This window comes from Leuciscus leuciscus (assembly GCF_965113295.1).
Source record: "Leuciscus leuciscus genome assembly, chromosome: 3".
Classification (NCBI taxonomy): Eukaryota; Metazoa; Chordata; class Actinopteri; order Cypriniformes; family Leuciscidae; genus Leuciscus; species Leuciscus leuciscus.
Window position 1 is genome coordinate 50,974,092 of NC_138727.1, and position 11,275 is coordinate 50,985,366.

General features: G+C 34.4%; 1 long non-coding RNA gene across 1 annotated transcript; it reads left to right on the forward strand.

The window, feature by feature from the left end:
- Positions 1–636: 636 nt before the first annotated feature.
- Positions 637–8,868, forward strand: LOC309493952. The gene is made up of 3 exons (XR_014204129.1): positions 637–667; positions 6,387–6,457; positions 6,797–8,868. It is a non-coding gene; the product is annotated as an uncharacterized lncRNA (long non-coding RNA).
- The last annotated feature ends 2,407 nt before the right edge of the window (positions 8,869–11,275 follow it).

Below are 11,275 nucleotides of genomic sequence, written 5' to 3' on the forward strand. Positions count from 1 at the left end.
AAAGTTGATAGGCTAAATACTTTAATGCACAAAATCTCTAATTTGTGAATATCTGAAAAAAAAAACATTTGCTGTTCAATAATATATTTGGAAATTAGGAAGAGCCAGACTACTAAATTCAGATTGCCTTATTATTCCAAAGAAAATTAGAAATAGAGTAATCAAGTGCAACAAAAAAGGACTTTGGAAAAAAATCTGAATACATTAAAAACAAAATTTGGGGGAGCACACTCATCTTTATACAGTTAACCCTACCAGCTAGACAGATAGTTTTGGAAAATGGATGGATGGATGATTCAGCTGCAGGCGCCATCTTCTGGCGAGACGTGGGAATTAATTTGACACTGAACCTCACAGTGCATTATGGGTATTCTCTATCTGTTGAGTGTACATCAGTTGCACACTCATTATTGCGGTGCATTGTGGGATTGAATGAGTGCACTCGATAACGTCCACTATGGTTCAGGACACCACTACAAATAACTGTCCCGTCAAATAGTGCCTGGATATGAATTTCTTTGCTCTTCTAAGTTGAGACTCATTTGCATAGAAACAGGAAGTGTTATTATAACCATTGCCAGTTCAGCTTAACACGTCGGTTCAGTCTTCAAACTCGCCACTTGCTCTCTGAGTACCAGTGAAGAAAGCTGCTGCCAGCAAGAACAAGGTACGGGAGTTTTATGTGTTATTTGATAAAGAGTTTGTAAAATGTAGGGGTGTGAAATGGAAGATATTGATATTAACTTTTGAATATGTTTTTGGGTGAGTCGCTTGTAATTGAACATTGAGTAGGTAATACAGGACCTTAGTGAACACCCATTTGACATCTTTACTGTTTGTCAAACAAACAAAAAACTACAGAGCCCCTAAAGGAACCTTTGCAAAAATAACAAATATACAGACTTTCGTACGCTCACAAGAAACTTTTCACGTGCGCACAGTTTTTTTGGTAACACTTTACAATACGGGTGCGCTAATATGCATTAATTCATGCTAATGCACAGATAATCATGTGTTAATGTATGACTCATGAAGACCTAAACCATTAATTAATGATTACTGCATCAGTAACTAATAAAGATTTGTATTGTTGTGTAGTGTGGCGCCGCATCCAGTGTAGTATCACTGACTATAATGGATGTTCTATTGTCTTTGTCCAGTCGACACAGTGTTATGAAAAAGCAGCGCTCGGCCGCATGTTCTCAGTGTACCACGACCTCAAGCTTAACCTGACATAGTCCTGTGCCATGAACAACAAGGTTCATTGGACTCAGTGAAATCTTGGTTGTAGATGGTTGGAAATTGAAATCCATGGCTTATTGTGGATGTCAAAACCAAAATGGCATATTACTTAACAATTAGTAGTCATGTGCCTCAACAAGTAAAGTCATAACATAATGATACATTTGCAAATCATTAGCTAATTATTAATTAAAGCAGACAATTCGAAGTTGAAGTACATTGCTTTGACCAATTGTCGTAATTAACGAATTAATTTACACTATTAGTTAATAAAATGTTATTATGGAATTAATACATTATGACACATTTAATTAATAACAATTCATATATTACTTAATCTATTAATCATATAGAATATTTATTAGTTGCTGATGCAGTAATCATTAATTAATGGTTTAGTTCTTCATGAGTCATACATTAACACATGATTATCTGTGCATTAGTTAAGCATGAATTAATGCATATTAGTGCACCCGTATTGTAAATTGTTACCGGTTTTGTTAATTTTTTTTTTACATTCACCCGTTACAATATCCTATTTGTGTAAACTATAACCTATTTATAACCTATTTGTGTATTTCATTTGTGCGTCACTGCCATTTTAATATGAAGAAAAACCAGAGTATGGATGCACTTGAATGAATAAAGCTGCTAAAAATGTGGCTTTCATAAGGGCTGTATAAAGGCTATCCCTCTGTTATTTATTAGTTTGTCGTTTTTTAAAGCGTGAGCTTTATATCCAAAGTCCTTTATGTCTATGGCTCTGCTAACAATAAGCGCTGTTAGAACTGGAAAATAAGCATTTTTCCGTAAGGATGCAGGAAATCCGACAAAGTGGTAAAGTAAAGAGGGTTTTGATCTTGTGAAATATGACATTTTAGTACATCTTACTCTCCCAATAATTGTCATTAGGGACAATGTAAATATACTGCCCAAACGAAATCCAAATTTGATCATTTTTTACAACATTTAAACTTGGCACATGCCGATGCACACTGAACCTATTTCACGGCGCGGTTTCTCGGCCGCCTCAGAGTTAAATTCGTTAAAGTGGACATAAGGTCTTGAAATATGACGTACTGCACTAACAAACGCCACATTTTGAGCACATTTCCTGTATCAGCCTTTTTTATGGACCCTTGAACTTGGCAAATAGGAAAATGCACACAGCCGTAATGCGCCATCAGCTCATTTCACGGCACGGTTTCTCGGCCGCCACAGAGAATGCTTTAAAGTGGACATAAGGAAAATGAAAACCAACTAATGAAATGAAATGAAAACTAATGAAAGCCACTTTTAGAGCAAATAGGTTTTTATTAATTCATGCGCATCCACACTCTCATTTTCTTCATAGTAAAATGGCAGTGACGCTCAAAGGAAATATGTTAAAGACAGTATACATGAAACATAACTTGTAACGCATGAGCACAAAAATATTTACTGTAGAAAGTTTAGAAGTCATTTTTAGGATCATGTTCATTTACTCTGAGTGGTTTGAGAAGAGGTTTGTAACAGTGGCATCTGTGTGCAATGCTGACACTTCAGGTTCAGGAGACACAGAACTGTTTAATTTCAAGTATGCAAACATGTAGAAATTGATGAATATAATTTGGTGGCAGGTCAGCTGGACATGGTAAGAAACTGAAAAGCTTCTGTGTTGACTTACATCATTAGAAAGCTAAAGACACAATAATCTGATGTTACTATGAGAAAAGACAAATGGAGGGAAATGTGAAGTCCAGAGGAAAAGGCTTAAGCGTATGGCAAGCCGTTTTAACTTTTATTCATTTCCAGGATATTAATTGTTGATATCAAGAATTACATTTTTGATATCAATAATTACATTTTTTATATCAACAATTAAATTTTTTGATATAAAAAATGTAATTGTTGATATCAACAATTGAATTCTTGATATCAACAATTTAATTGTTAATATCTGTAATTATATTTTCACTGGTGAAATGTCACCATAGGCTGCTATTCGGTCCGTGTAACGCTTCACAATTCAGATTTCAGACCATACAATGCAAATGCAAAAATGAAAAATTGAAACCAGACATTAATTTTTCTTGTTTTTCCAGTTACATTATCAATGGATATTTGCCTTTTTCTTCCCTTTTTCAATTTTACTTTTGCTAAATTGTGACTTCAGAAACAAACATTCGAATAAATGAAATCTAACCGATTTTCTATTTTTCCATTTTTCGTCTTGTAATTTGCGCCGTGGGCGGTACCATTAGCACGGGGGGGTGGCCGTGGACTAACTTTACTATCATTTCATTGATGAAACTGCTTTATTTACACTGCATGCACGTTTGAGGAGAAGTTTAAAAGACGGAACACAGGACAACATTTTTCTTAGCCTACTAAGCAAAAATATAGAAAAAAATAAGCATATTTGTACGCTATAGCCTAGTATCGCCTCATGCTCATATCCCGGCGAACTGCTTCTATTGTAATGAACAGACTAGAGTTCTAGTAGTAGTATTCACTTTGGTAGTATTTGTATTAATACGGTCAATACAAACAGGTAGGGCAATGTGCCAAATCATACCCAGGCCACCGGGATTTCACTTTTCCCGGCTGCTCCCGATGGCCGGTCCGAGACTGCCTTATAATTTAGTACACGTAGACTATAAGCCTAATAATAAAAGTTATGGCACTTCGGGTGAAAAATGTTGTCCTGTGTTCCGTCAAATATCTACGGAAGCCCTGAACCGGAAAAAATAAATAAAAAATTTACGTAAAAAAAAAAAATTTACGTAAAAAAAAAAAAAAATTATGTAAAAAAAAAAAAATGCTATCATTTCGAGATTAAAGTCGAAATGTTTCGAGATTAAAGTCGAAATGTTTCGAGATTAAAGTCGAAATGTTTCGAGATTAAAGTCGAAATGTTTCGAGATTAAAGTCGAAATGTTTCGAGATTAAAGTCGAAATGTTTCGAGATTAAAGTCGAAATGTTTCGAGATTAAAGTCGAAATCTTTCGAGAATAAAGTCTTCCGTAGAAGACGGTGTGTTTGCCGTTATTTCACATTGCCGCACAGGCATTCATGCGTGTGCGTGTGTGTGTGTGTGTGTGTGTGTGTGTGTGTGTGTGTGTGTGTGTGTGTAAACTGGATCTATACAAAATAATAGCTTTTTACTTTTATCTGGGCTTTCAACAAAGGGATATTCTACAACATGACATTAGGCTATAGGACTTTATAAAATATACTGTCAGACTGGATCAAGATATCCAGCTTTATGAATGAATGAATGCATGCATGAATGAGGCATTTATATAGCGCTTTCATATGTCTACTGTAGGCCAACACTTAAAAGCGCTTTACAATCATTTCAGGGAATCTTTCCTCAACCACCAGTGGTTATTATATTTGAGGAAATCACTGGATCCGGCCAAATGATTGGATACAGAATGATGCACTTAAAATGTATCCAGAACGTACGGTGTCTATTATAGACGGCAGTTCGACTTCACAAGCGCATGTATTTACACACACGCACACGCATGAATGCCTGTGCGGCAATGTGAAATAACGGCAAGCACACACACAACTTCTACGGAAGACTTTATTCTCGAAACATTTCGACTTTAATCTCGAAAGATTTCGACTTTTTCGACTTTAATCTCGAAACATTTCGACTTTAATCTCGAAACATTTCGACTTTAATCTCGAAACATTTCGACTTTAATCTCGAAACATTTCGACTTTAATCTCGAAACATTTCGACTTTAATCTCGAAACATTTCGACTTTAATCTCGAAATGATAGCATTTTTTTTTTTTTATTTTATTTTTTTTTTTTTACGTAATTATTATTTTTTTTTTTACTTTTTTTTTTTTTTTACGTTGCGGTTCAGGCCTTCCGTAAATATCCATTGATAATGTAAAAAAAAAAAAAAAAAAGAATGTCTGGTTTCAATTTTTCATTTTTGCATTTGCATTGTATGGTCTGAAAACTGAATTGTGAAGCGTTACACGGACCCCATTCAAAAGCAATTGTTGATATCAAGAATTGATTTCTTACTAGTAGAAATATAATTTTTGATATCAATAATTCAATTGTCACTAGTTGAAATGTCTATTCTTGATATCAACAATTGAATTGCTACTAGTAAAATTTTTCATTTTTGATATCTGAAAATGTGTTTCTGATATCAATATTATTTCAGATATCTAAAATGGCTTTCTTAACAATCACATTCATGATATCAGAAATTAACATTGTCACTATAGTGAAAATGGAATTATTGATATCAAAAATGAACATTGTTACTAGTAGCAATTCAATTGTTGATATCAAGAATAGACATTTCAACTAGTGACAACTGAATTCTTGATATCAAAAATAAAGGTTTTTACTATTAAGAATTGTATTTCTGATATGTGAAATTGGAATTTCAACTAGTAAGAAATCAATTCTTGATATCAACAATTGATTTTGAATGGCAGCCTATGGTGACATTTCACTAGTGAAAATACAATTACAGATATCAAGAATTATAGTTTTTATTAGTTGAAATTAAATTGTTGATATCAAGAATGATCATTTTAACTAGTGAAAATTTAATTGTGGATATCAAGAACATTGTTACTAGTGGAAATGTAATTTCTGATATCAAATATAGTCATTGTTACTAGTAGAAATCTAATTCCTGATATCAATAACCATCATTTTAACTAGTGAAAATTGATTTGTTGATACAAGGATTCATATCCTGGAAATGAATAAAAGTTAAAATGTCTTGCCATATTAGCGTGCATGAGACGCACTCTTAGCATGCGATCAATGTTCACTGTAACCACAGTCTAGCAGTTTAACTTGTTCAAACCACTCTTTATCTCTTCAGACTCATGGGTGTTAGTGAGTCAGCAAGACAGTTTCTGAGCAGCATTAGAGCATTAACGCATTATTCTTTTCTAACAACCAAAGACAATAACAAACCTTTTTAGTAGCTTTATTGCTATTCTTTAATCCAGCAAGAGTCACAGTGTTAAATATTATCTGATCGCTTTTGATCAAGGAGTGGATGGGCATTTTTATGTTTCCTGACACATATGGTCTAATATGTTCTAATGTTATACTAGACTATCAGTGATTGTTACATACACTGCATTAACTGTAATGTTCTCAGTTAGGTTTTTGATTGTTATAATGGCGATGGAGTTCAGAATGAGTTTTCCTCTCATCTTTCTGCTCATGACTTCTGGTGAGTCACAGTTATTTAAAGGGTGCTATAAGCAGCGACGGTTTTTGTGTTTTTAAATCATGCATTAACTTAATAAAGTAGATGTTTAATTAAGTATCCACGGTCCACCAGTCAGAAACACTTTCAGTCTGTCAGTTATTTTGCATGTTACTAAATGTGAAATTGTTTTTCACAGTTCTGTGTCAGCGTGATCATTTCTGCTTTGTGTGTGTGTGTGTGTGTGTGTGTGTGTGTGTGTGTATGTGTGTGTCATCTCTTCAGCAGCAAATTGTTCATATTTTTTAGTTTAATTTACAAATAACTCAAGCTTTGCTACTTATCTTTTATTTTGTGTTGCAGGAGTTTTTGGAGAAGTCTGGAATGTGACTTATGAAACTAAATCAATATATGCTCTCAAAGGATCCTCAGTAAACATGTCATGCACATATACATACCCTCAGCAGTATAATCTCACAGATACATTTTGGATAAAGTGTGAGACACCGAACAAACCAGAAGATATCAAAAGTTTAAAAGAATATCCAGAGTATAAAGACAGGGTTGGATACATTGAAGACAGACAAAAGAAAACTGCCGTCCTCAGACTGCACAACGTCACTGAAAACGATGAAAGAGCATATTGTTTTAGAATAATAACTGCAACTGAAGGACAAAAATGGATTGGTCAACAAGGAATTCAACTTAATGTTTCTGGTAAAGCACTTCCGTCCTTTATTTCCATTATTTATTTAACAAAAAGTTGTTCGTTTCAGGACATGGTGAGAAAGATGTGTTTCCTCCAGGCCTTCAGGTTCAGACTCCACAGCTGGTGCTGGAGAAAGAAACGCTCAATCTGACATGTAGAGCCACCAGCAATCACTCGCATGAAGTCCCTACACTCAACGCAAAACGTAGGCAAAATAGTCCCAATCGTTTGTGCTCGGTTTGTGCCATACATTTTATGTTTGTGCTGCTTCGGTTTTCTTCGATATTAAAGGTCACTCAGGTGATTTTTAAGGTTTATATTATATACCCGTAATCTTAATATTGAATGTTGTTTTTTGAATGATACGTTATCATAATTACATAATTAATTAATTGTAATTCTTTATTTGGTTTTTCATTTTGGTTTTGTAAAGAAATAATTTGATTTTCTACTTTTTTTAACGGTTTGATTTTTTTTCCCTTTTTGTTTATGAAAATGAAATTACTTTTTTTTTTTTTAGAGAGAGAGATTATGCTTTAATATTTGTTTTGCATGAAGTGGGCGGCCCTGAAATGCCCTTAAACTCCAATCAGGGTTCTTGCAGGTTTCAGGCAGTCAAATTTAAGACCTTTTTAAGACATTTTAAGACCATAAATTTGAAATTTAAGACCTACCAAAAAATGGCCAAAAAAAAATTTCAAATCAAAGAATTCATTTTATTTCAATGAATTAAGTAATTGAAAAAAACATTAATTTAATTTACAGATAAAACAATCACATTAGTAACCTTCCACACCCAACAACGTGTGTCAGAATCAGAATCAGATATATTATTTTTTTAATAGAAAATTGTACTATGCATATTATACTGTAAAAAACACATAATTAGTTGATTTTAGTTGATCATAACTAGAGATGAAATGGCAAGAACATTTCATTTCAATGATTATAGTGACAAAAATGACCACGGTTATCACAGAATCCTGTTCAAAAAGTACTAATACAACACAATGTCGAAAACCAGCAAATAACAAATAAAATTTGCATCAATATGCACTTTTTGTTTACATAAACATTAAAATAATACCATTAAAAATGATAGCCAGATTTTAAAAGTGTCTTGCAACATGTTATATACTAACATGTACAAGTTCAAATAAAGTTTAGACAAAAAAAGATATATTTATAAAAAGATAAACCTCACATATTTCAGACTTTAAATCATTTTTTATAAAAAGATAAATTACTGACATTTACAATGCACTTTAGCTTATCTTTTATTATTAATAGTAAAATTCGGTCGGATTTTCCCGTGGCGTCTGTCATTGCTATGCAACCAAGCACTGCGCTCTCCACAATGACAAAGAAGTTTTAGTGGCTAATGCAGGCATGAAAACAGGTCAGGGGTAAAAAAGGTGAGAAGGATGCGGCAGCAAAAAATCCAATCCAATCAACATATATATATATATATATATATATATATATATATATATATATATATATATATATATAGTGCTTTTAATGTTAAATTCATCAATCTGGTGCAAATTAAACAAAGAAAAATGATTTTAGGTTACAGTGTCTGTCTACATTACTACTACATAATAATAGTTATAATATTAATCCCATGATAGTAATAGCCATATATTGTAAAACAAATGCACTGAAAAATAAAGGAAACTTTCATAATTAGTTTTGTACTAATTTCTATACTTGAAAGAGTATATTTCTACAGGGTTCTTGCAGGTTTCAGCAAGTCAAATTTAAGACCTTTTTAAAACATTTTAAGACCATAAAGTTTGAAATTTAAGACCTACATTGCCAAAAAAAAAAAAGAATTAAGTAATTGAAAAAAACATTAATTTAATTTACAGATAAAACAATCACATTAGTAACCTTCCACACCCAACAACGTGTGTCAGAATCAGAAATATATATATTTTTATAGAACATTGTACTATGCATATTATACTGTAAAAAAACACATAATTAGTTGATTTTAGTTGATCATAGTTGATCATAACTAGAGATGAAATGGCATGAACATTTCATTTCAATGATCATTGTGACAAAAATGACCACGGTTATCACAGAATCCTGTTCAAAAAGTACTAATACTACACAATGTCGAAAACCAGCAAATAACAAATAAAATTAGCATCAATATGCACTTTTTGTTTACATAAACATTAAAATAATACCATTAAAAATGATAGCCAGATTTTAAAAGTGTCTTGCAACATGTTATATACTAACATGTACAAGTTCAAATAAAGTTGACAAAAAAGTTTTTTTATAAAAAGATAAACCTCACATATTTCAGACTTTAAATCATTTTTTATAAAAAAAAAAATTACTGACATTTACAATGCACTTTAGCTTATCTTTTATTATTAATAGTAAAATTCGGTCGGATTTTCCCGTGGCGTCTGTCGTTGCTATGCAACCAAGCACTGCGCTCTCCACAATGACAAAGAAGTTTTAGTGGCTAATGGATTTCCACCGGCGAGAAACGCTTGCTGTAGCTCTGCTTCAAGATTTATTTACGGAGAAGAGAAAAACACCCGTAGTGTTTGGGTGCACCCGCATCCTTCCAGTTGAGTGAGCTTTCAATGTTGTTACGGAAAGGGGCGAAGCTGATTGGTTGGTTCTTGTCACATGACCTGCGGTGCGTTTGCGGCATTCTGAAGAGTTGAGATTTTTTTTATCTCGCTGCGCCTGGAAAAAAACGAGTGCGTCGCTTCAATTATGAGCGCGCGCCTACATTTGAACGAACTTGAGCGCGCAAAAGATGCGATATGTGAACGGCCTGTTGGCGAGACCTTTTTTAGACCTGACTAAATGAAATTTAAGACCACGGATGAAAATCTGGCCGTTTTTAAGACATTTTAAGGCCTTAAATTTAAAGTTCCGAATTTTAGACTTTTTAAGACTTTTTAAGACCCCGCGGGAACCCTGTTTCTATTACTTCACATTAAAGGTGTGATTGGGCTAGCCCAATGTCAATCAAGAAAATAACCAAATGGGCCGCCGATCTACGCGTTTCATGGGGTGTCAGAAAAAAAAAACTAACGCTGACTTTTTATTGACCAATGCATTACACACTAATTACGCACTAACCCAGCACCGCCAATTAAGCAAAACAAAACGAATGGGCCGCCGATGTACGAGTTTTATGGGCCGTTAAGACAAAAAAACGAAACAAAAAAGTGTGAGATGTATCGGCCCAAAAAGCACGTCGGCCCACCGGGAATCTCCCGGTAGTCCCGATGGCATTAGCCTACATGCCTGGACGTCACACAAAACAAAATCCTACCTGTAGCCCTTCACCATCCACTTATTTAGCTGCTGTTGCATCAATTGACATGCCATCTCCTTTCCTCTCTTTCTTTTTCTATGTTTAGCCCCCGACAGCTTTTTTGCATTATCCATCTTTTTCGACGACAACTCACTAGCCTACTCGTTCCTGCTCGCTCAGCGCTCACGGCGCCCGCGCCCGCTCGCGATATTATCCCGCCCTCTTCTATGTCAAAAATAAAAATAATGACATTGCCAACATCGCTGTCTGTATCTGACAGGACAGTTAACATTGTAAGCTAACTTACCTCAGGCTTGCTTTCCGACGTGCGGTTCTTTGTTCGGCAGTGTGATCATCAGACTCGCGGTGTTAAAGACTTTGAAAACAATTCTGCCCTACTCTGACTCGGATTGGCTGTCAGGTTTCGGCATTAGGAATGATGATTGTTTTTTTAAAGCTGCTAAGTTTATGGTAACTATAGAGATATAGCGGGTAAATGCTGGCCACGACCACGACCCGAAGCTGATTGGTTCGTTCTTGTCACATGACCTGCGGTGCGTTTGCGGCATTCTGAAGAGTTGAGATTTTTATTTTTTTTTTGCTGCGCCTGGAAAAAAACGAGTACGTCGCTTCAATTATGAGCGTGCGCGCGCCTACATTTGAACGAACTTGAGCGCGCAAAAGATGCGATATGTGAACGGCCTGTTGGCGAGACATTTTTTAGACCTGACTAAATGAAATTTAAGACCACAGATGAAAATCTGGCCGTTTTTAAGACATTTTAAGGCCTTAAATTTAAAGTTCAGAATTTTAGACTTTAAGACCCCGCGGGAAC